The 27,350-nt window shown below is 32.9% G+C and overlaps 3 long non-coding RNA genes and 1 pseudogene across 3 annotated transcripts; all 4 read right to left on the reverse strand.

Moving 5' to 3' along the window:
• Positions 1–5: 5 nt before the first annotated feature.
• LOC138312141 (uncharacterized) lies at positions 6–3,281 on the reverse strand (annotated as a pseudogene).
• A 5,717-nt stretch (positions 3,282–8,998) lies between these two features.
• LOC138312138 (uncharacterized) lies at positions 8,999–10,721 on the reverse strand. The gene is made up of 3 exons (XR_011206870.1): positions 10,628–10,721; positions 9,652–9,729; positions 8,999–9,338 (listed from the first exon to the last, which is right to left on the reverse strand). It is a non-coding gene; the product is annotated as an uncharacterized lncRNA (long non-coding RNA).
• Positions 10,722–10,981: 260 nt separating this feature from the next.
• Positions 10,982–14,992, reverse strand: LOC138312137 (uncharacterized). The gene is made up of 3 exons (XR_011206869.1): positions 14,856–14,992; positions 12,185–12,271; positions 10,982–11,079 (listed from the first exon to the last, which is right to left on the reverse strand). It is a non-coding gene; the product is annotated as an uncharacterized lncRNA (long non-coding RNA).
• Positions 14,993–22,709: 7,717 nt separating this feature from the next.
• Positions 22,710–24,069, reverse strand: LOC138312136 (uncharacterized). Its single transcript, XR_011206868.1, has 3 exons — positions 23,957–24,069; positions 23,610–23,666; positions 22,710–22,877 (listed from the first exon to the last, which is right to left on the reverse strand). It is a non-coding gene; the product is annotated as an uncharacterized lncRNA (long non-coding RNA).
• Between the last annotated feature and the right edge of the window lie 3,281 nt (positions 24,070–27,350).

Consider the following 27,350-nt stretch of genomic DNA (forward strand, 5'->3'; position numbering starts at 1 on the left):
CAGTTGAATACCCACCTAAATCGAAAAAATCCCTCTCGAACAACTACAGAAATAGGACCATATTTTGTCCCAAAGTCTCTTTGGAAAGTTATCTTCTCCAATGGAATAACTCCCTTAGTACTTTGCAATATAGGACAACGCACGCTTCTTCGATATCAGATTGATTTCTTTTTACTTTCAATTTTCTTCCGGTAATGATATTCAAATTGCTATGTTTCGGCCCAGAGACGTTCTCCATGTGTTTGGATCGCTTTTTTTATTCTTTTCTGCTGCGTCTTCGATTGAAGTCAAATCCATTTCACTATCTGATGCTTTTGTCTTTGTTCTCTTTATTACAAATGGGTTCCGTAGTTTTACACGTCCCAGACCATTGAAGTCATAGTCATCAGCCTTGGTGACGGACGCAGAGTATACAATGAAAAAACACGCAAACGTGTACTTTCATCGTCTTGTTGATGACCTGGGATGACGGTTGGTTGCAATTCAGCATGTTTGCGTCTGAGCCGATCAGCTAGTTCCAACATGTAGACTTGTTCAATTTCATCGCGGATTCGCAGTTCTATGAGACATAGTCGAATATTATCTTATCCAGCCAGTTTTAATAAAGCTTTTACAATCTCTTTTCTTTTCAAAATTGTTGCAAAGTATAGCAGTGTTGCTGAGTTTGCTGCTATCCTGGTATTTAAAAAAAAAACAATGAATCACGTATTCGTTTATAGGGACAACAAATTGTCTATCCCAGTCGATCCTTGTCCACCTCTTCATACGGTCTACCATTTCTGCTGTTCCATTTGCAGCCACTGTAAGTAACAGTCTCGATGACAATTTATCATGTGGATATGCTTTGACAAAAGTGTCTTCTAACGACATGAACGCTTCCATGTTGTTTTCCTCAACAACTGTATCTATAAATTGTTCTGCAACATAAATGGTAAACAATCATGAAAATATGTCAATATCACACGAATTACGGTAATAATATGATATATTTACAGTTTGCACTGTCATGGACTCAATAACCATGCTTTTTTATTGTCAATATCAGTGTATAATGATAGTAGAACATATGCGTCGATTCTGTTAACATTCGATCAAGGGGAGGTAACTCGATATAACAAAAATCTGAAATCAGTTCGTGAAACATTAAGTAATGTTTCTAAAGACATTGGATCATTGTTAAAATATAAAACTGATTTTTGCAATTATATGTTTTGGAGGTAACTCGATATAACAAAAATCTGAAATCAGTTCGTGAAACATTAAGTAATGTTTCTAAAAATTAAAGTTTTTTTGACATGGCGACGATTAAGATTATAAGAGACGGGGACCTTTTTTCTTTTGTTGTCAATGCCACAATGCGGTGGGAAAAGTGGGGTCATTACTTCACTTTTGGTGGAAATATATGAATGACTCGATTACAACCAGTTGTTCAGGAGAAAAACCTATGGAGATTTCAAACAAATATGCAACTGACGCGAGGATAAATAATATTCCTTTGCGTGAAAAACTGTAAATTTAAGGAATAGATATTTATTTGGTGAGGTTACGAGGGTATAATGATAATGGTGCCTTCGCCAGGGTTACATAATTTACACGTGCTCCATTGTCATCAAACCCTCATAACCTCATCATAATAAGAATATATTCTTTAAAAAACAACAAGAAATACATAAAAATAATGAGAAAAAAATGAGGATCGTAATGATTAATATATATATAATATTAACAATATGTACTTTTACTTGTTTGTCTGATGTCTTCTTCAGTTGATAAACTGTCCTGAAACAAAAATAACCAATGTCATGTTGCGATCATTAAAATCAAACTCATTATCTTCAAATGTTTAATAGGCCGGGATCTAGGGGGGGTACGTGCACCCCCCCCCCCCCCAAAACTTAACGAACTAATGTTTTTTCTGAACCCTTATGACCCACTGATAACGAAATCGAGAGGTAACATTGTATAAACTGGGATGAACTTCCGGTTTTGACGTCATTAAGATGGCCGCCATCTCGAATTTCACTAAAGATTGAAAAATAGTCATAACATTGATATTTTTCAACCGAAGAAGACAAATGAGGCATCAAAATGACCACAATAGAACAACAAATACATATCAGGACCATATAATCCAATATATGTAGTTATTTCTACGCAGGAAATGAAAAAATCGGATTTTAAGCTCAAAATGGTAATTTTTAAGCAATTTTTCCATATTGGGCTTAACGCAGCAAAAATGTTTGCCAACAGCAAACTATTATTTCTAATCAGTTATTTGACCTTTCATCAATTAGTAAAAACAACACCAACAAAAAAAACAATGTTAACATTGTATGAGCTCCGGTTATGACGTCATCAAGATGGCCGCCATCTCGAATTTCACTAACAATTAAAGATAGTCATAGCATTAACATTTTTCAACCGAAGCAGACAAATGAGGTATCAAAATGATCATAATAGAACATCAAATTCATACCTGGACCACATTATTCAATATATGTAGTGCTTTCTAGGTAGGAAATGAAAAAATCGGATTTTATAACCGTGGTTTACTCTTGACGTAGTACTCGTCAGTTGAGTCACAGGAGTTACCTCGTGATACATATGTATAACTAACTCGGGTCACAGCTGCTTTTATTAGCTCCTATGTTATTTCTCTCGTAAATTCTTGAGCTTGTCTCAAGCACAAGTTCTGATAGCAACTGCAGTCTTACAATGTAGTCTTAGCGACAGTGCTCATACATCTCATGATCAGATAAAAACAATGAAACCAACTCTAATAATACACCATAAATAGCTTTATTTTGCAGCCTTAAACTTTTCTTGAAATCCTGCAATAAAGAATATAAAATGTCAGATTTACAGATACAAATTTACTGATACATTTACAGATGTACAACATCAGTTTAAAGAATTCTCTGTTTAGAATGTAAAGAAATTACAGAAGTTACAGTATTATGTCAACATGTATACAGTTTATACTGTGTTGTAATTTTGAAACTATTTTCATAAAATATGCTTTTAAGTAAAAGCATCATGAGCATATGACTGTAACCTCAGACCGGCAAATTTATTTTCATTACATGTCTTCTTACAGCAGGGAAAATGGCATGTTATCATTGTTATGACTTTTCTACATTTACTTTTAATATCAATTGTTACCTGTACATAAAATGAACAAAATTATACCAAAATTGTTTAATGAATTCCAGAAATGATAGATAAAACTTGAGATTACACTCCTCTACCTCCGGATGAATGTTAAATCCTTTGTCGGTCATGATCACTACTGCAGGACAAAATCCTTAATTTTGTCTTGAAATACAATTAAACCGCACTTAATTTCTTAAAAATCGTCCTCACTTTTTTTTAATGACACTTAAAATACATGATGTATTGGGATATATATAATTTCATTTTTAAGAGTACTTAAATCTATCAATTAATGAATGTGGATTGATCATCGCGATATCCTTGTTCAAAATTCTTCAGAGGCTTTATTTACAGAATCCTTATTTAATTCTATGGAACCAATTGAAAGGATACTCATGAACATCATTAGAATTACAACCATGGTCGGGAAGTGAAACCATGGTTGTAATTCTAACCATGGTGAGAAATGAAAATGACCATGGTTGGCAATGGTCACGATCTAGATTTGATCACATTGCTTAATCACTGACCATGTATCATTAATTTGTTTTGAAAGTTGAAGATTTATACATCCAAGGTTATTTTACAAGTTGTATTTTCTGATTAAAACTTCTAAAAGTCCTAATATCATTTCCTATCTTCCTGCTTATAAGTTTGAAGTCACATGACTTGTCACATGACAACATGATCGAGTCACATGACTTCTATATGTTTCCCGCCAAAACAGTCACCATCAAAAATGGCTGCTGTGTCTGTTGGAGTGTGGAAGGAGAAACATCTCTCTTCTTAAAATGGAAGTTTTGGCCAATTAGTGAAAGGATTATCTTATTCCTGAATGTCTGTAAGTACAGATGAACACTTTCAGTAAGTTTTGATTGTCTGCAATTCTTTATCAACATGAAATTGTTGCACACTGATATTGTGTTCCTATAATGCATATAATTTTTTTATAGGTTTGTGTATTTGTCAATTGTTATTGAGTTATATTGCCCATATAAGCTATCATGCTTTATAACTATAGGTTTATTTCAGACAAATACTAATTTACTTGGAATGTATTGTGAAATCAATTGCTGCATATCTCTGATAAAAGATTTTCTTAGCACGTATCTGTAGTAGTATTAAAACATAATGAACACAGTAAAATGTAAAACGATTCTGTTGTTATACATCAATATATATGGATTATACCTATTGCCATCACTATGTGTTTCAACAAATATTGAATTGAGTATCAGGATTCCAAGAGAACTTCCATTGGATTGATAGAAAATTCCATAGATATTTACCACTTGAATCATATTGGAAATATCACTTAACCAGTGAAATTCTGCCAAATTTTACTGTTTTCACTGTTCCACGGGAATTTTACTGAATATACCACTGAAATTCCCAAGGAAAATTCCACCGGAATTAAGTGAAGCTTTTTTTTGCCACTGGCAGCATATATATATATATATCAGATTTATTTTTAGGAATTACAATATATGTACATCAAATGAAATTTTAAGTACCCTTTCTTAAATAAATTAAGTGACTATACAAAAAGAAATGCATTGGGTTATTTTGAGTGCTCTTAAAAAGAGTGCAAAATGTTTTAAGAACCCTTACTTAAAATTATATGACCATTGAAAGAAACGTCTTTTGGATATTTTGAGTGGACTAAGTTGGGGAGTTCTTGTCCTCAAATTGCTCTCAATATACATGTAATTTTCAAATAAGATTTTAAGAACCATTAATATTGTATAGTTTAAGTGTAGTCTAAGTGTCCTTACTTTTTTCACATCCTTATTTTTAAGTGTGAAACTATTTAAGAGCACTTAAAATTTATCTAAAAATTGCAAAATTAAGTGTCCTTATTTTTTCTTTTTAAGTACATATTGTGATTCTTAAATTTCTTAAATTAAAAACCTCCAATTTAAGTGTCCTTAACTTTTAAAGAATAAGTCTAGTTGATCCGAATTTAAGGACCCTTGATGTATCCATATTAAGAGCAGAAATTATAAGACAAAATTAATGACAAATTTAAGAAAAAATGAAGAGAAAATTAAGTGCTCAATTTAAGGGTGATTTAAGGGCATGTCCTGCAGTAGTGGATGTCATCCCTATCATGTAGGTATCTCTCCATAACAATCTTTTTTCATCATTTCCCGACACCCTGACTGCTCGAATATTTCCTTGGTAGACATAAATCCATCAAATAACACAGGTATAAAAATAATTGAACCTCTTGGAGCACATGCCACAAGACTCTTAAGTTCAATGTGTTTGTAGACTTATAATCCTAGTGGGTTTGGAATACGCAGACAATGATGTTGATTTAGAAATCTTTATTTCTGTGCAATCAAATACAGCAAATGTGGTTGGAAACTCCAGCTGATAAACTTTGGGCATGTGTTCATATATGTAGACAGGTGAAACATACTTGTACGTCATGTATGCATGTGTGTGCTCTGTGAGTAGGTATTCGTGAGTCGTCGCGCATGAGGTCACACCTGTCATGTACAGGTGTTGATATGTGTGTATGTACATGTAAGTGTTTGAGTGACAGTTGACAGACGGACCCTGACTTACCACGTGCATTTCCCATCATCCCACCGTTCACTTTCTCTTAATTTAGCTAAAGATTCCCGCGAATATTCATTCTCACTCCGGCCTCCCACAAGTCCGGTTGTGCTGTATACATTTAAAGCTTGTCCGGGTCCGTCCGCAAGGACATTGGTTTTTGTATACTATCTATGGGACGCCTGTGTTGTTTTTGTATATTTTGATCCAATAAAGCGTAGACTGGAAGACCCACGTTGTTATCAATTACATACCCCGTCTACATATATAACATCTCTTGATGGCCAGATAGAAACTTCTCCACATCATAAATACAAGTAATCCATCCAGTTTGGGAACAATACACTTGCAGTTTGGTTTCTAATGCCAAATTTGTAACCAAGATTCACATAATCAAAGTCGTGACGGACTTTCAATATAACTACATGTAATAACAGTTGATTTTCAACAGACAGTGACATAACTTCTTTCTGTCTATTGGTAGGCAAGTTGATAGGATATTCTGCAACATCTGGTACAAAAAAGTTCACAATATAATCATACTGTTGTGTTGTAAATCCAGTGTAGTATCTGAACTGTTCCTCATTTGTCTCAAGTTCATGAACATTAAAGTGATGTCATTGCTTGTCAGTTTGAACTGAAGAGCTGGAAGAATTTCTCTGTAATGTTTGGTATCTGCATACAGTGTCAAAGAAGATTTGTCCTGTCTATGTTGGATGTTCTTTTAATTGCCAAATTACAAAACTGCCATCGGAACAACCCCTGAAATCAAATGAAGAGACATATCATATATATATATATATAAATAATTCAATAAACTCAAACAATGCTTCTTGACACTAATCTCTCATATAGACCTTTTGAAAATCAAGACATTGTATATGAAGTTTTATTTGTCCTCAGCATATATTATATAACATTTTGCATTGGTTAGTTTATATTAAAGCCTTGAAAGTCTGTTTGGTCAATACAAATAATTAGTTTAAATAATTTAAAAGACTTATTAACATAAAATTATCCTGTAAACCCTTGTTTTCATTTCTTTTTCAAACATTGATATTTATTCGTTAACAGTCTCAGCCTCTCCAAAGGAAGGTGGGATGGGGTCGCTTCATTTGAGCCTTGACATTCTTTAATTTCAGACTCTCATATATAATTTTATCTCAAAACTTTATAAACATATGCACTGCTGACAAGTAAACATATCATGAAATTTAAAATAAAGGCATCTATTTGTGGAATATTAAGAAAAAAATCTGGATTCAAGCACAAGTAAGAAAATTTTTACAATTATCCTAAAAAAGTGTTCCAATTTGGGTAGCGTCACGTTACTCCTGTATAGAAACGAAATTGATTTGTTTTCTATACATCCATACACTTGCGGCTACAGTACTTAATATGAAATTTGATAAACTCGTTAAATCATTTGACATATTAAATTATTACATACATGTATAATTGTAAGACCTCTACAGACACTTTAGCCCTTCAAATCTTGATTTCAAGTAATAATACAAGTATATTTATAGTGTAATTTGTGGCCGTGCCAGGTTTGTTGGTGGATGAAAGCTGGAGTACCCGGAAAAAAGTACCTCACAACTGCCCCTCATGGGATTCGAACTTGTGACCAAGAGACGAAGGGATTGTGGAATATATTGGGACATCTTCAATAACTCGGACATGTACAAATACTACAATGGAGGTACAACTCTCACTGATGTGAATGTTATTAGCCTGTACACATAATAACTGATATATTGTAATGCATTGTAATCAATTTACATTTCCTGTTTACTGAGGGTGGAAAATGATTTTTTTCCTCTTAGGTGGTTGACGCACAGGGTGTGAACCTTTTGTGTTTCTGCTATTAAGACCATGCCCGCCATGGAAATGCTGATATGAAACAAAATGTATTACAATAATTGATATTACTTTAAATTGATGGAGTCAATAAATATGCATACTTAAAAACCTTATCCCACATGTCGTGAGATCTTTGTAACAGCGACCCCGAATTGGAGTATCGGTGTATAGTATAAAATAATAATAATAAAAAAAAAATCACAAAATATTTGGTCCAAACTCACGCTTACATGTATAGAAGATGTACGGTATATTCTCCTAGTTGTATATAGACCCATTTTTAATTTGTAATCCTAAATTAAGAAACAAAAATGCAGACTTCAGTCAAAACCTAAGTTTCTCTCTTTTTGTGACTGGGTCAATGTTTCGTGAAATCGGGGTCAGGTCATCTTATATACCTAAAACCCCTATATAAATATAAAATACATGCGCTGTGTGTTGTCTGAATTTACATGTCCCTGTGTCAAGTACCGTCATGTAGCCTTTAGTGAATGTTGCTGTTATGACTTTTGACAGGTTAGCTAAGAGACGTGATAGCAAGTACGTTTCTGCTGAAAGATACTCTTGTAAAATCCTTGTTGTTAATTTTTCCTACAGTTATTCTCAAAACGTGTTTCAATATTGATTATTACCCGCATAACAGCCAAACCCCCCTCCCCCTTAAACTAAATACATTTTCACGGGGAAGTAAACTTAAATGTGCCATGTGATCATTGATTGCTGAAGTCTATTTCAAGTTACATGTGCATTAATTATTGCCCTCAACCATAACTTCTCTATACCTGCTTGAAATCGAAATCACACGTAGGCCACTAGTGTCACTGTTGATTGATCTGCATGAAGGCTTCCGTACAGTAGTACGCCTACTCACTGATCAAGCTACCTGTCGTCTGCTCGTTCACCGACTGGTCACGTTTTGCATTGATTCACTACGTTTAGATCGTTTCGTACATATATCTAAATAAGCTATATCACTATTCTTATTCTAGCTTTGAAATATTTAAAAATAATTTTTAAAAAAACTTACGAAAACGTACCTTTGAACAATACGTGTTTGTCGATTTTGTCAACATCCAGATTATCGTGGAGTTTGTTACAAGTGCGAATCCACCTCAACATCGATAAATGTTGCTCTTACATCTCTCACACGCTCCGGATACCGAATGTCAAAGTTTCATAGACCACATGTGCATCCTTTCACCGTTATAGTATCAGAAACGGTCGTAAATGTAATGTCCAAGGCAGGTCGGTCAAGCGCCGTATTTGTCCGACCTAATGGCGGGGGGGGGGGGGGGGGGGGGGGGGCGTGCCGACAGGACCGGGGTGAAGGGGTGAATTATTTTCATTGGTCAATAAATAAAAAGGACGGAGTTCGGGTTGGGTCCATTCAGGACGTTGCAAAAGCATATTGAAAAACAAGATGGCCGAAATCCTTTTATACATTTAATAACTTTTACAAGATTCTTCATGATTTTTTTTCCAATTTGGTTTCCTTTCTCAATATTTAATTTATTTTGCAGATTAACATCAGTATATGAAACGAACTTACCGAACAGATGTGGCAATCATCACCTTCTCATTTGATATTTACACCCCACTTTTAACGTCAGTACAAATCAACCAACACGTCACAAAGAGAGGATTTGATTATTGGGATAATGGAGATAAGTAACACATTCCATTCAATTAAGATGGATATAAGCATAACTCACCTTTATCTTGTATGCTGGTATAGAGTATAAGCCGGTGTCATAGTCCTGGGATAAAATTATCCTCATGAATGTTTCAGAATAACAATAATAACAGAAGGACGATCTGACGGACGGAACAACACAACAAACACAAAAGTATACGTTCGAAGTTGAAGACTATAAAATCAACGCCAGTAAATAGTTTTTATTTATGAACAATTCAGGATGTTGCCATATTGAAAAACAAGATGGCCGAAATCCTTTTATACATTTAATAACTTTTACAAGCTTCTTCATGGAAATTTTTTTTTCAATTTGGTTTCCTTTCTCAATATCTAATTATTTTGCAGATTAATATCAGTATATGAAACGAGCTTACCGGAGCAGGGATGTAATCCATCACGTTTGGCTTGCTGGATTGGTATGCTGGATTAGGGTTTAAGCCGTATATGTCGTGCTGGGATAAAATTGTTCTCATGAATGTTTCATAATAATAACGACAATTTGAAAGTGTGATATGTATCAGTTACATCTTATTTTGTTATATTTTATGTTGAATTATACCATGTTTAAAGATCGTTTTTCACACATTCTTCCTTCTGTTGATTATCATTTTGTCACATTGTCTTGCACTATTTTAATTTAGTGTTGTGAATTAATTGACGTATACTAATTGGGATAACTATGGGAAGTATCACAATCATATAATTTATTCGGATGAATAAAATGTATAAAGCAACTCACCGACTTAGAGAACTTTTGATTTCATAGAGACTTGTTAACTCGTTTTTTTCTCCCGAAAAGACGATAATTAACCATTTCTATATCTCGAGATTTCGAGTCGAAAAGACGAAAAACACGAAAAAACGAATTTGATGCACGCTAATAAGCGCCTTTAATTTTCGTGTTTTCGCCTGCAAAAATCTCGTCTTCGTTAAAATATTTGGAAAACGTTTGTAAGTAAGATATAAAATTCATTCGGGTGTGTGGATAAAATGTATTAAAAAATTCACCCTCAGCCTGTATGGTTTCCTATGGACTATGCCGAATCTAGTATCAGCCCTATGTACAACGATTGCTTCTTCCCTAGATTTAATTGTTGCAATGACAATACATCAGTTAGGCAAAGTACACCAGGAATAGTAATTTTAAAATCATTTATCTTTTTTTGTTTAATCACATTAAGCATAATTTCAAGTTAAGTGGAAACTTATTAACACACTCTTACTTCGGTTGAATTATTATTTTTTTTCTTTTTTTTTCCGGAGTTCTGAATTACTCCTCATAGCAACATTGCAGAACTGAAGATTTATGACATTAATTATTACGTTTCATGACGAATTAAACATACTCACCGAAAGCCATTTGGATTGACTCGTGTCGATATTTGGTTTCCCCTGAACAGCCTCATCAACCTCCAATGATTTCTTTTTTATGCGTACTTTTTCCCAGCAATGGGTTTGAGTTAAATTTGTGATTTGTATCAGCAATGGGAAGTTTTTTTTGTGATGTTTAATCACATAAATTTAGTATCCCCTGAAGAAATATGCATAATTTCAAGTTGAGTGGTAAATTATTAACGCACTCTTACTTCGGTTGAATTATTTTTTTTCTTTCTTTCGGGAGTTCGGAATTACTCCTCATAACAACATTGCAAAACTAAAGATTTATGACATTAATTATTACGTTTCATGATGAATTGAAAATACTCACCGAGTAGGATTTGAATTCACTCGTGTCCTTATTTGGTTTCCCCTGAACAGCCTCATCAATCTCCAAATGATTTCATTTTGATGCGTACTTTGTCCTTGAAATAAATGGTTATAGTTTGATGGCTTTATCATAGTGTCGATATTGGACAGGATAAATCAATCAATATTTTATATATCCAATATACAATCAATAAAGACAACCTAATGTGAGCAATACTTTTTATCAAATAAAAAACCCCGTTAATTTCATTTATTATTACTTTCCATTGATACAGATGATGATCACAATGCATATACAAGCCATCATAATATTAAAAAAAACATAATGTTTATTTTAATTTATATTCTAATTGCCATCAGCATCCAATGTCAATTTATTATAATTTCCATTGTATTACCAAACATTCGGAACAGACATACAGACAGACATTCTTTATTTCCTCTTTACACAGATTTACACATTATACGATTATCAATTATACATTAAATATAAATTACATAAATTATTTACAAAAAAAATGATATATTGGTAATTAAGATTGACTGATCATCTCTCTTCATCGAGTAAAATATCTTGCTTACTGCCGAATATAAATGAGAATTTTTTAATATCTAAGAAAATTATCAAAACGAACATATTCATGGACATAAAGATAGTTTACAAGAAATTCCAACAATTTATCGCGACTATCGAAGAGACGATAGCATTGTATGAGAAAATACATATAGATGTTGTTGCTTTATCCTAATTGTCATCATCACCCAATGTCATTTTGTCCGTTGTAAATGAAAATAGAAAAAAAAAACCTCTTTGCTCAACTCTTTCTATAGATAGAAATGGTTATTCTACCAAATAGTCACCCCATACTTAACGAGATGTCGCGAGGCGTTATTTGTGTAATACAATCGGGGTACAGTGAGTATTTTAATATCCACATATCATTTTATGAACTATGAAGTGCGTTTGCTCGGTGGACAAAACCCTTACACGTAAAAAGACATTGCTAATATTGAATCAGCCCAACTAGAGACGTTTTGGAGAAATAATAGAGAATACTAGATAACTTATATTTTAGTTTCATTGTATAAACAAACATTCGAAATGTGTAGATCGTCATATTATGATATCATGTTAAAGCGTATTGTGTATTCTTTATTAACATCTAAGAAGAGAACTATTTGAATTAACAGCAGACATACTTCTTCAGCGTCGTCAGCCATCGTGTGTTCGCTGTATTTCTGCTGAATTTAATAGTTTGTAGTCACTAACATTCGATCACGTGTCACCTGCAAATGAATGTGATACATGAAAGGAACCTAGATAATATACATAATTGCTACTTTATGTCTCATTTATTACATTTTCAGAGTGGAATATAAGGTTTTATGTATTATAAATCCGAGTGAAATTAACACTCAATTGACAAGAACACGGCATTTACAGTGAAAATATCGTTTTGGCCAAATACCGTTTTAAGACTTATCAAAAAATAAATATGATATTACTATAAATTTTTCAATTGTCTGAAATTTGTTATTTTATCCTTTTTAATCGAAATGTTTACCCAATATGTTGAACAAAAATATTAAGAGAGGAAATCGCGGCTAATTGAACTAACGGAACTGGTGTCAGTTAGCTTAGTTTTGATCTAGATCAGAGACATAAAATGAAATATATATAATACACCTTGTGTTGTGTGTATAACATAGCCTCCTACCCGTGAGGAATATCAAAAGTTTTACCTCACTCAAAAAATATAATTATTATTCATAAAGAAACAAGGCATATCATCTCTGTATTGCAAGCAATACACAACAGCAGTGAATACCATGAAACTTCCGTTACTTGAAATACGACCCGTGTTATACTGTATACTTTATTGTAGGGATTAAAACAAGCCATCATTAGTTCTAGATGACTTTAAATTACAAATTCACAGTAGTATGGAAATTTTTCATTAATAAGATTAAACAAGATGTTCCTGAACATAATTTGTTCAACAAATATTAATCAATAACCATAAAAGCGCATAATATATTAAAATTGTCCTTTATATTACTTTTTTTTATTAAAATGCCCATATTTTTTTTCTCTCCGTCATCGTCAACTAATTCGATTGAACAGCTTATCGGAATAGAGTCATTCAAATGTTCCCACCAAAAGTGGGGTCGTGCCCCACTTTGCTACGCCAGCGACTTTTCCCGTAACAATAGAATCGCCGCACGTGTTGTACTATCATTATACACTAATAATGATAATATTATAAAGCATGGTTATTGAGTCCATGTCAGTGCAAACTGTAACTATAGATATATATATCAACCTTAAAGTAGAAATCTAATGTGATCTAAACAATAATGTATTACCAGTAGTTAGACACCATGGCACAACTACATACAAGTACACATAATATACCTTTACTCTCAGATATTTTAGTTTCTTCTTAACATTCATATTCAAACAATCTAACACTTTTACATAAAATATGAAATATTAACAAATTTTAACATACAAACATACTTTAATATATAAATAAACAGAACAAAATATAAGATGTAAGACTTTACTTAGTGTTGCCAAGTGTTGTTAGTTATGTGTATTACATGACTCAATCGCGGTATGGTGTTTATAAGGCAAACAATGGAAATAATTATCTGCTGAACAAAAGTAAAAACCTATTATTTCTTTACCTCATATCACCAACATGGTTGTTCACAATATCATATTGCACGGTTAAGGTCTCAGTAGTCTCCCTCAACCATACATAAAGTACAGTAGTCGTCACCTGAACAGTTATTATATGTTAACATGTTATTTAAGGTGAAGAGGTCGGTATGACTCAACTGGGTGGTGTGCATTTAAGCCTAAAATAAGTAAATTGACTACTAGTATTTACTACTTCCCTGTATATCGGTTACAAAAACATAGAATGTAATTTACAGTTTGCCAGCTTACAAAGGAGGAGTGTCAATTTGGACGCTCTGGTGGCTATGGCTGATAAGCATTATTTTTGTATACAGATACTCGAGGGTTGGGACATCATGATATGAAAGAGTCCCTTGTGAGTTATGGGGGAATATCATTTGATTCCAACAAAACTGGACAAAACAGAAAATTATCACCCTATTTAACCCCCATAACTCATAAGAGACAATGTAATTAGAAGGGATTCCATAATCAGACAGAAAAAATTTGAAAAAAACCTCTTACATTACATCGACTGCAAATCTTTTAAACTTTCTCTTATCCATCTACTTGGTTATATTTTTCGTACCGAATGGACAGTAGCATGATGTCATTGTCTATTTATGATTTAGCCCGGAATCGGTGACGTAATACACAACATTCCATGAATTATAAATGTATATTCCTATAATGAAACTCCATAAAATAATATTGTATAAATGGACGAATGAAGTATAGCCTTCATTTATATTTTACTGAACCCTAATGATGAAACATAAACACTTTTAATTAGCATTAAAATGTGTTCTAGACAACAATGAGAGACTATGACAGAAGTAATTAGATACTTTATCACGCACACCTACACGGACATACAGAATATGCTAACCCGCAAACATCAGTTCCGATTTAATAGTCGAAATTGTCAATTTTTATAAATTATGAAACATTTAAATATCTTAAATCACATATATACATATATGTAAACTTATAAAAAAATGTAATATAACCTACCCGATCACTAGCAAGCGAAATTATTCTTACAAGGTCACTCATCTACATTTGTATGTGTATTATCCATTAACATGTGGGACTAAAACCTCGACGATTTACAGTATGACGTGTAATTCAATGATGTAAGTAATTGTCGTCTTTAGAATTAAACTAAAAATATTGTTGGCTTACCCCACTTGAACGTTTGTATATGTTAATCCATTTCCTTGTATTAAACAGATGTATTTCCAGTAGTTCCCTCTTTATGTTGTATTGGATAGCATGACGAAATTTACACAAACACAAATAGACTGTCTCAGTCGCACGCATACTACGATATCATGTGTCAAATTCAATACAGTATTGAAAGCCGGGTATGACCGACTCTAAAAAGTGTATGGATCACAGTGTAGCACACCGACCGTTTATAATTAGTTAACGTAAGGTTTTAATGAAAAAGGTAGTATTACGATATATGTTATTTGGCATCAGTACAGTAGTATTTACTGTAAATAAAATAGAGTACCATGATAAATACAGATCGATAAAGACTAAATTGAACTCACTACATGGATATTTAACAAAATATGCCCGACTAAAATTTTTGATCAAAATGTTCCTTAATTCTACTACCACGGCAAAAGGACACTACAGATAGCATCGTAAACGGTCAAATGTTGTACTGGACAATATAATACATACATGTATCAACATAAAATATAGGTGATTTAGACATATATGATTCGTGGAACGCTCAAGTTGTTAGCCACATGCTTCCTGGCAGTGACGACACAATTAGAGACCAACGATTACTGATTTGGGTAGGGGATTGGTTGGCGGTCGGTGTAATAATAGAGTGATAAAGATGACCCAGCATAGTATCACTAACCGTCCATCTCTGGGTCATGAATTGGAAACCTGCGTTGGAAAATTACATGTACAAATACCCTGTAGTGACCATAGTTCGATGTTTTTACTTCTGATGTTTTTAGTTTTCCACCTTATATTCTTTGTGCGCTGCCAAATTATATATTATAATAATGATGTTAATTAAATGAAATAACAACAACCCTGACAGTTTTAAGGTACGTGTACATGTACCGTGGCCGCTGACGACCACTATTTCTTTTACTTAACATTACAATATAAGTTTGGAGTTCTATGGATTTTCTTATAGACTAAATGTTAGCAACCTATCGTCAAATGCGCAATATTAAACCCAGCCTATATCTAAAACATATTCATAATTTCAGAAATTGATAAAAGTCTCCGAAATATGTCGCTTATGCAACGGTATCATGGGATAGAGGGTAATCGGGAGTACACCGGTGGTTTTGCCTTTTTTTCCGACATCGGACAACACAAAAATTGTCACACATCATTTACATAACAAGGAGGCCGTACGGTAATCGTGCGGCGTTTGTTTTCGAAAGAAACTTTTTAGGGACCGGTGAGACAGTGAATATGCAACCGAATATATAATGCTAACCGGCCGATTATCATATGATGCCGGCGATAACCGGCATATTCACCGAACATCGTACGAATGACCGATCGCCAGGTGTAATACGCTAGCCACGCCTCGTACTCACAAACGCACGTGTTTCTATCTTCAATGTCCGAGCAAACATCGTAGCACACACAATACAAATTACAAAGATCACGTGCGTTTTGATTGACAGCTTGCGATCCGTCATTTATCGCCCGCATTTCCCGGACAATAAACGGAATAGTTGTACCAGGCCCGGCCGAACGTGGGCGGTGCAATTGCCGCTCGATTCCTGGCCGAACATCGGACGATATTATGAAAATCTACTGGATACCGGAGAGATTTTACTTATAGTTAAAACTTTTCGTACATCACCCGATTATGCCTGAAAGCCTCGTCAACCAGCCAGACACCCCGGCCAGACATATCGGTATCCGGCCGGGATCCAGACCAAAATGACTTAAAACCAAAAAAGTCAATGTGCAATTAATATATGCATAATTTTTAATACTAGGCTACATTTACTACATGTACATTAATATTTCATGTAAATGCACATACTTAACAATTTCACCTCCCGATACCAGTATTCATTTGAAGAGGTTATCGTGAAATGTCACATACTTATCGTTGTCCCCATTTGTTGAAACTTCTCTCGTAACATCTCGCGAGCTTTTCAATGTATAGTTATCTTGTCGTCTATGAATTCATGAAATGGGAATACATTTACACATACACACAAATTAGATACGGAAGCCTATGCATGTAATATATTTTTCGGTGTTTATAGCTTGCATACTTGAATTAAAATTAAGTTTATAACTAAAATGTTCCCGTCAGATTCCGTCACGGCTTGGGATTAAAATTTTATTACGAAGATGTCTGGAACATGCAGATAAAAATATGTTTCCAAGAAAAATAAACAATAGCATAAATTAAACAAGTAATATCATGACTACAACACTGAAATCGAAATGCCCACAACACTGATAATATGGAATGTGGTAGGGAGAAGTTGGGGTTCGCACCTTTAGTGCAAGCCTTTAGCTTTCTTCATTAATTATCGTAAAACATGCTAGCAGTCCAACGTCTATGACATTTGCAAATAAAGATTTGCTTGATAATAGTGTCGGTATCGGGTATCAGGGGCGGAGGGGGTTTACAAGTTTAATTGTTATAATTACTGTTCGATTAGTCCTTCGAATGACTCACTAATTGATACTTAGTGTATTATCATACGGAAACGTTTTCAGTATATGATTGCAGGAGTGAATGTTGTTTTATGGTTGGATAAACGGCGACGTCATGATGAAACACGTTTTTACATATGACGTAAAAGTGAACATGGGACATTTCTATGTAACATGCTGCAATGGATATATCTTTTGCAATTTGCAACTGACATGGGTCATGATACATATAAAATCAACAACACAAAATGTACTTTTATATGCTTATAGAGCTAACAACACCAGACAACGCGTTTTAGGTATAAGTACGTCATAAACGTTATGTCGTTGATAAAGGTAGGTCATATTCGCATTTGGGATATTTGCTTTGGACACGGCAAAATCAATGTAATTAAGATAGCGTTTTATTCTCTGCATATGATTTCTACCTCAGATAGTTCTTTAGAACATGTACTTTGTAATGATTGTTTATTGTCCACTTATATCGTCTTATTAATACATTTCAGCGTAGCTAAACAACGCGGTTCTACATCTTGACACAAGAGGGGACACTTTTTCTCTTTTTCTATTCGATATTTTTGCAACTGAAAAAAAATATTCTCAAATTCCAAAATGCCGTTATCTACAAAATACGTATATACCGTACTTATGATGGACGAATTTTAACCGTTTTAAGTGAAAAAAAATACGAGAGTACCGTGATTTTCTTACTTATTTGTGAAAGCGTTATGTAACATGGGACAGCGAGAAAATGACGTTATGTTGACAAATATCTACGAATTGGTCCTAAATGTATCTTTATATCTGTCAGATGGTTACATATTTGAAATCTGTGAATCATTCCGGTTCGTTTGGTATAAAATACTTCATATTTTAAAACATGGTTAAATGCGTCACGGTTAATACTAAATCACGAATTATGTATTACGTAGTATCACCAGTACATATGTATCTTGCGACGCGTCCACAATGTATGCGTTTTTCTGATCAGGATATACCTAAAATTAAAATATCAAAAAAAAGAACGAAATCCTTGAGAGGAAACCAGAAGGGGCAGTCTACCTAGATATATTCCGCACGTCTTTTTTTACCACGCTTACTGACATTTGTAACATGGTGGATTACATAACATATTCAGACAGTGTATCACTTATGCTTGCACTATGTTCAATATTTGATCACTGTTTTATTGATAAATCGTGTAACATATGATAAAAATTGCTGGATGCAGTAGGTCAAATATCATAAATGCGTCAGCATCACACTTACCAAGTATTATATTATATTATAGGGAAACCTTCTAATCCGACACCTGACTTCTCGGAAATCCTGTTTCAATCTGATGCTTCATCGTATCATTGTGAAGAACATCATTCCAAAATAATAACCTGACTTTTCTGATACACTGTTCAATTGAGTCAGAAAGATAATGAATAAATAAAGTCTTTGTCCACAAATGAAAGTTTAATTTTATTTCAATATGATTGAAATACAGATCCTTAGTCTATCGAACGGATTGAGGCCAAAGTTCTTTCAATCAGATTGGCTTCATTGTAGCCTTCGATGAACCACGATATCCGTCCCAAAATAAAACACATTCGACCCTTCATTGTGCGCTTTGAAACTAGTAATCGAATAAGCCTACGACTGAAATTGTAAAAACGTTGTTTTCCGTCAAAGTTGTTGAGTACCAGTTGAGAAAACCAATGCTTTTGTAACGGAAAGGAATATTTAGTGAATAAGACGGCTTTACACCATATCAATCAATCAACCGTGAAACGACTTTTCTTTTGAATATAATGTACACATTATCAACCTGAGTTCAATATTTGACCATTATCACACACATTTAGCATGACTTGGTTATAAGTCCTATATCAAATGGTGTCACAACATAAACTTAATTTTATAGCACGGTCTGTCGTGGTACATACTAATCATACTATCATATTTCAACCTTCTACCCAGTGTAAAGTCTAGGCTCTAAATGCTTTTGATAGCGAGTTGTTAGCACAATGTACCATTGGAGTCCATAATAAAATAAGCGCAATTACTTGAGTGGTGACGTCATTATTTGGTCATAAAAAAATTAAAGTTTATTGTATTCAGTATTTAAGTCTGAGATTTCATTACTTGAAATAGCGAGCGATTCGCATAACATTATTGAATTCCGTAATAAGATAAGTACGAGGGCATGTGTAGTGACGGCATTATTTGTCATTATTACTTTAAAGTGTGTTGTATTCAGTATTTGAATAATGTGTCCATATATGCTGGGAGTCAATCTTTAAAGTACGATTTATGTTATACTTTTCAGCGTAATTATAATAGTTCATTCTAACGGGTTGTGGACGAATTTGATGTCAACTTTATGCATTGTTCTTATACGTACAGCGTTTGTTCTTTTTCTGGGTTGTGTGAATGTTGGGGAATTTAGAGGATTTTAGACATTTTGAGATGTATAAAGCGTAACTGTCAACCAGCGGTGAAATATGATACGATTCAGACAATAAACTTATAAATTGTAAGAGAGGTAATATTGTTGAAAATGATGCAAGTAATCTGCATAATGTTTAGCATTTCCACATTTAAGCTACTAGATATTTTGTATGATTTTATGACCTTGTGAATTCATTGATAACAATATTCTATATCACGTAAATCTACAAGTAAATTTAATCAAATAACAAATTCATTATGGAATAAATATATTTTACATAGTGCATTATTAGACTTCAAAGATAACCCATGAAAAAAACTTCAGGTTAGGAAAAAAGGCGGGGGCCATTTTCATAAGAACTAAATTTAGAAATACTATAACCCATTTAATTTTTATGAACAAAAAAGCATTTAATTGAATGAATAATTGAAAATGTTGTGAACCGCAGATTTGATGACGTCACCGATGTGTGCGGACGCGGTAACGTGGCGCCACGCGAAGCGCGCTCTTTCTATACATCTCTTGAACGATACACACTGTTGTACTACTGTGAGTAAACCTGTCGATTTCAACATGCATTGTTTATTATTAGTGTAGATGCTTTGTATGTAACTGTACATATATTGTTGTAAACCATCGTTTACAATAAACGAAAATAACTCTTAACTGCACTTTTTTCGTTTTATTTCAAATACACACAATTTATATATGTTTAATATAAAAATAGTACTAAACTATTCTTAAGGTATTAGGTGTTTATAGGATGCTCATTATAAAAAAAATAAAAAACAAAATTACAACACTAAGATAAACATGATTGTCACAACCTGATAATGGATATGTTGTACATAAACGTAGTGTGAACAAAGTGATAATAACTTAAGATGAACATGTTAAACAGAACATTAAAAAGAACATTTTAATATCATTATATGGTATATACTGTATTATATATAATAACATATTGTATAAAGATGTATGATATAAAAATGAGATTACTAATTATGGAATTTTATGGAAAGATTTTTGAGAGCCTTGGTGAGTTGCATAACAAATGAACACTTTAAGACATGTTGTTATGATGTCCTCAAATCCGTTGGTCACGTGAAATATTCAAAAAATATATATTGCATGGGCGAAGGAATTGGATACCATACAGATTATATGACTAAAATGCATTATTAACTCTAAAATGGTCAGTAACCATAACACCATTACTGTCACGCTTTTGAATTGTTAATGTGATAAATAAGACCAACTTGAACTACAAGTAATGGGATATCTACTTACAATGTACATATTAAAAGCATAAAGGCATAGACATTCCAATTCAGAGTGTATAAATGTCTACAGGCAAAAATATATTTGTATATTGATATCGGTATAATTATAAAAAATCACTTGAAATAGTTTTTTTTCTTTTTGTATCAGAATTCAAATAGAGTTTTTTTTCATTAACAAGTCAAATTCAAAATAAGATTATGATTTCCTCTCGTGTAGATTAAACACTAATCAAAAACTATTTTATATCACTAATTAAAAATATAAAAAGGCTACAATATTAAGTTTGACTAATGAGGTATATCATGGCAACATAGTATTTCAAAACTTACTGTTTCTACTTTAATCTTAATACCTCATAAGACATTTGTATGATTTTCACTTATATCTAGTAGATACCAATTTTCACGTAATGACATTTGATTCATCACATCGTATATCCAATCGACACCAATTTTCACTTTAAAATGACATTGTCTTAATTTCAGCCAATCAGAGGCAATACATTTCTCAACATCAATATTTTCCCAAGTGTTATCCCAAATCTGAAGGGCATTTTTGGCGTTTTAAGAACACAAAAGTTATCGGATGGATACGGTTTATTTTTTACACAATACCCCCTTATAAAGGCGTCAATAAAATAATAGTATGCTTTCCCAATTTGTGATTTGCTCAGTTCTGCGGTTTTAATATAAATCTAACAATATTAATCGTATATTTCATTTTATCAGTTCCATAAAATCGGCTATCTGTCCGGATCAAACGCGAGTGTAAGTAAACAAGGATGTTTATGCTTTTTAATTTTCGCAATTTGATTTCCTGGCTGCATATTTGTCGACATTTGCGCAACATTTCGCGTATCAAATCTCAGCTATTTTGGCACTGTCAGGTGAAATCCGCGAAAATATCATACCCGCGATAGTAACCAGCTCTATAGTGCTAAATATTATATATATATATCAATATTTTGTTTACTTGTTATTTTATTTACTTGTTATGCCATCAACAAGCATTTGCCATATATAGATATATTTGTTTTTTCTCCTGACAATCCGTAAGCTTTTGTGGTCAGTATTCTCTCTCTCGCTCCTCCCACAACCTGATTGAGTTCAACTTGGTTCCATCAATTGTGTCGGTCGTTCCTAGCATCACATCTATTCCTATTAATAAATTCAAAATATATTGTAATGATTTCTTAATTCGTTAAAAATTAAATACAAATATTCGATCGGCTGTGAATTCGAAGTAATATTTTATTACAGCTTAAGTAGACTAATGGATTAATAGTAGGAGCTTTGAACGATTTCCAATATATGTATAGTATTGTGTATTATAAATAATATCTCTTTCGCCATCCTAACGTAAATTCGAGTTTCGTTGATCAACACACCATATCTCAACACAAATTGTTTTAATCATTTACAATTTGTTTTGTGGAGGCATAAACAAGATAAAAATGACTATTTATCCTGTAACTGCTGTCAATACAAATGATTTCCGTCAATTCACGTGGATAAAAAAAAATGACGGACAATAATTTTTCTATGGACCTTCCAGTGATTAGATAAATGGCATATTGAAGCAGGGAAGTAAAATGTAAGAAATATAATGCATGTCTTTGAAAGTTAGTAATATACTTACGTGTACATACTAGTTACAAAGGATTGATTCCCAATCTAGGCCTGGCCCAACCGAGCTGCTGTCATCTCTATATTTAGTTTTTGGGACAGTCTCATATAAGAGTGATTCCCACTCTAGGCCTGGCCCAACCGAATTGCTCTCATCTCCATATTTAGTTTTAAGAATCGTCTCATCTGGGTATTTATCAATAGAAAGACAAATTAAATATACACCTTGGGTATTTTGTTCCTGATATTTCTTTTTTATGCTTCTACACAAGTATTAACATCATCCTCTTGATTTATTAACAAAGCAATGTATTACGTGAGAAATAACGTACGCGTGTGAAGGGATAATGTAAACCAACTTCATGGCAAAAACATAACTGACGTCAATTGACCTCATTTCTGAAATGTAAACTTTGATATTGGATAAAATTAAATGGGCATTTCATTATAAGACGATCGAAATATCTAGCAGCGGGTAATAAGATATAGTCTTATAAGCATTTTAAAAAATAATATAACATCTTGCTCACGTATATAGTAAAAGTTATCAATTTTGAAAAAGAAATTAAAACATGATTAAATTGTTCTTTGCTTGTGAAAAGAAACTCCATGAAATCGTTGGCAAACCGGCAACTTTTTACATCACCCATTTTTGTTAAAAAGAATGGGTTGTATGTACTATGCGATATGGATCCTAGTTGTGTTCAGTACTTGGAATTAAAATGATAGCAACACCAAAACATTGTATTTGAACTTTGAACCTATATGCAGTCTGGATGTTCACGTTGTTCAGGTATGTCATTGGTCAGATATTATCAATGTCATTTTGTGTTGTTTTTCCTTATCGTTTTGCACTGTTTTCTTACTCTTACTGTGATCAGTTTTCAGTAAGTCTTATAGTTTATGTAAATATCTTACCTTCATCTTGTTGGCCATTGTCCAACGGATTTTCCACTACAACATCTAGAGCTGAAACTAAACAATACTTGGTCGTAACAATAGAAACAACAGAGATAATAATGACATATCTACTAATGTTAGAAAACGTGTGTCCACTTATTTTAAGAGTCTTACGTTTTTTCAGAATCTAGCATATTTTTTCTCGAGCGATCCCCAATTGGATTTTAAATCGAAAAAAAGTAAGCCATTAAACTTTCATCATAAAACAACCTGTATGCCACTAAGTGCTATTTAATATAAGAATAACCGTTGGTATAAGTTGTCGAAATTTTATATATGCCTTTGTATTTTGTTTGAAAAATTACCTTCTTCTAAAAGTTGCTGCCTCTCAAATGACCCGTAATCAACATGCTGTTTTACGTACTGAAATAGAGATGGAAATTGTTTCTCAGTAATTAGGTAAAATGTCTCGCGATGTATGGACCGTGAGTTTCATGCTGGTGTCGAGCAGATGCAAACAATATTGTATTAATAATTATCTATCAATCTTTTTTTACTTATATATATATATATATTTAGATGTCTTTCCACATTGAACGTCAAACATAAATCTGGCATAAATGAAATACTACAGAACTTAAAACATCTGAAATGTTTATTTTGAGTACAATTTGCAAAAAATATCCATTGCTATGATATCATGACTGTTATGATAAACGAATGACTTAACCTCAGTTAAAATCGGTGACGCCATCTTATAATTGTTACTATTAATTGAGTGTTCCGTCGTTTCATATTGTAGAGTAATCTCCCTTGCGGATAGGTGTCTTTTGTAACGTTATTATTTGTATTATGTACATTACATGTAGTTAAAATACTCCACTTTGGTACCCAATACATGTATCTCACTATTAACACACAGCCGTTCTTTATTACGTAAAAGTATTAACTGTAAGTGAAGCTTAATAAACACATGGAAAAAATTAGTGCCAAACAGTTGGATTACTCACCGTTTTCTCGAAACCTCCCTCGCTCATCGCCACACTTGATTTGTTTACCATCCGGGTATAGAACACATACGCGGGAATCAACCCATTTTATTTTAATATTGTTTTTACTTATTGATTATTAACATAATTATCTTCATTAGATTATGCTGTTGATTAATGTAATTAGTATATTTCACGTAACCTTTTATATATAAATATATAAGTCAATAAGAAGAATTTATTCACTCACCAGACAATTTCTGGAATATTTTCCTCAATCCTAACAGTAGCGCAACAACAATGAAATACCTTAAAACAATTATATAAACATGTTTGATGCATGCATAAACATCATGACGTAATATATTCTGAAAGCTGATAATTTAAGACGAAAAAAGAATTATTTAGTATTTTGCCCATAAAACTTTATTGTACTTGGCGTAAATATTTATTATTGTCAGTAGTTGGGTATGCAACTGTTTAGTCTCCATTTTCTTGATTCTGATTTTTCAAAATTTACGTATTTTTAATTAAAGCAGTATTGGTGTATAAGGGTCATGCGGGATGTCAAGCTTCATGGTCATGTCATGATTTCTTTAAGACACATCTGCTGCCAATGGAAACGAAATAAAGGATTATAGTTTGGTAAAAACAATGTATACAAGGATTAAAGAATTCTAAGGGAAGCCGAACGCAAGGATAGTACTGCTAGGAACATTTCAATGACTGTGGTAACCATGTATTATGATCAGCATTAGTTTACAATCAGTAATAATAACCAAAGAGAAAATAAGATTTTGCGATATTCATTACATATGAAAAGATTTTTGAGATGTCAATTCCATCAAATATCTTTCAGACAACGTTAACAAGTATGATGTGTTGAACACCAGTGTTTAACAGACGGTATGAGATATGTATATTAAGTAGAGGGAAATCGTGCCGGAGGTCATCTTAAACTCGAACACCAATAGGTTTAGATATTTTTAATTTTATACAAATAACTTAAATAAATATTGACATGACGTGGCATTTCGACTTTATCAGTGATATATAAGCAATACAATGGAGCTCCAATAGAAAAGAAATGTATACTTTTTTTGCTATGTTGCAAATGAGAATATTTGATTACGCAGCTAGATTTTACTGAAATTTCTTAAATTTAATTATATTATGGATATGTTTTCAATAAATTTTTCCTTAGTTTTAAGCTTAACGTTTATTATAATGATACATTGCACCACCATTAATGAATTAGCAACATACCCTGGCCATCCAAAGAAGAAATTCCTGCCAATAAACAGATGATATCCAACCTAAAAATTACACAATCATCGACATAATACATAATTTGTGTAATTAATAAATTGTAATTAATTGTAAATAATTTCTCCCCAAACTATTTTAAGTGTAATGCAAATAATTTATGTGATCTTCAATACATGTACTTCAAATTTGAAAATAATATTTTTACAATATTGATTATCATATAGGAGGATTCACAAGAACTTCTCGATTAGCAATACATAAAATAGAGCTACATTTTATGACCAGGATACATTCCTTTCAATCCAGTTCATGCACAACAGGTTTTGTTAGATTAATCTAAAGGAATAATAATAAGGAATTTAAGCAATATTTGTATACTTTGTTTATATTTGTCATTGGTCCTAACTTCGTATGTGATTATCATCGCATGTCCAAAGTGATAAAAGAGGTAGTTAACCACTTATCTTAATGAAATGCAGTAGATATCTTGAAAATGTTTCATGTTTTCACGCATTTTTCTCAGTTTTGTACGGAAATACGATCCAGGTTACATGTTTGAATACAAAAAGGAAACTTTATTATCATGTTCACCTCATGTACACATACAAATATTGGACATATAAAAATATAATCTTTCACTGTTCTAATTTTGGTAGGTTTTGATAAACAAATGAAATGAGGTTTGAAGCAATTTCGCTCGTACCCTTCTCATTTTTGGGTACACATTTTCTGGAAGTAAATACAAAACAACCGGGTCCGGATACAGTGTACAGGCTTCGAACACGTATAACACTGTTTATCACGTAACTGGCCCGTCTAACCATGTCATATGGCAATGTCATAAATTTCGTAGGAAACATGTGTTATAACACTATTGTGACGTCATAGGTAGTTTTGACGCCATAATCTTTATATGACATCGCATGATTGTCTCAGTAGACGGAAAAGTTACATCCGAGCCGGATTTCTACTGTTTTTATGGAGACAAAATTAACAAGTTTCACTTATATTTCTATCAAATAAAGGATCTTAAATGAGTGGCTTAAGACTCGTGGCATATCAAATTATTGACCACATTTGATATAAATTTCATATTACATAGCCACTCATGTAAGATCCTCTATATCTGCCGGAAAGTATGTCAGCGCACATGTTTCCAAACGTAACTATACTGTAAATCAACCTAATTTCGCAATACGGTTAAATTTCGCATATTCCGTCAGTAATTCTATATCACGAGTATATAGATCATCGAGTATCAAATGTATCAAATACAGTTAAATTAGAACCAAATTGCTAAATATAATCGTCGTAAAAAAGTCGTTTTTTGCGAATACGACAACTTAAGACGAGTCGAAAGTAAGTCAGTTCACAGAAACAGGTGCATAGAAGATATCAATAGGAGACAACTATGAAGTATATGGTATTAAAATTGATCAACTTTGCGTTATAGCTATTTCATTTTGGGTTTAAATCTTTGTTTCAGAATAAGATCACACTG

This window comes from Argopecten irradians, unplaced genomic scaffold (genome assembly GCF_041381155.1).
Source record: "Argopecten irradians isolate NY unplaced genomic scaffold, Ai_NY scaffold_0221, whole genome shotgun sequence".
Lineage (NCBI taxonomy): Eukaryota > Metazoa > Mollusca > Bivalvia > Pectinida > Pectinidae > Argopecten > Argopecten irradians.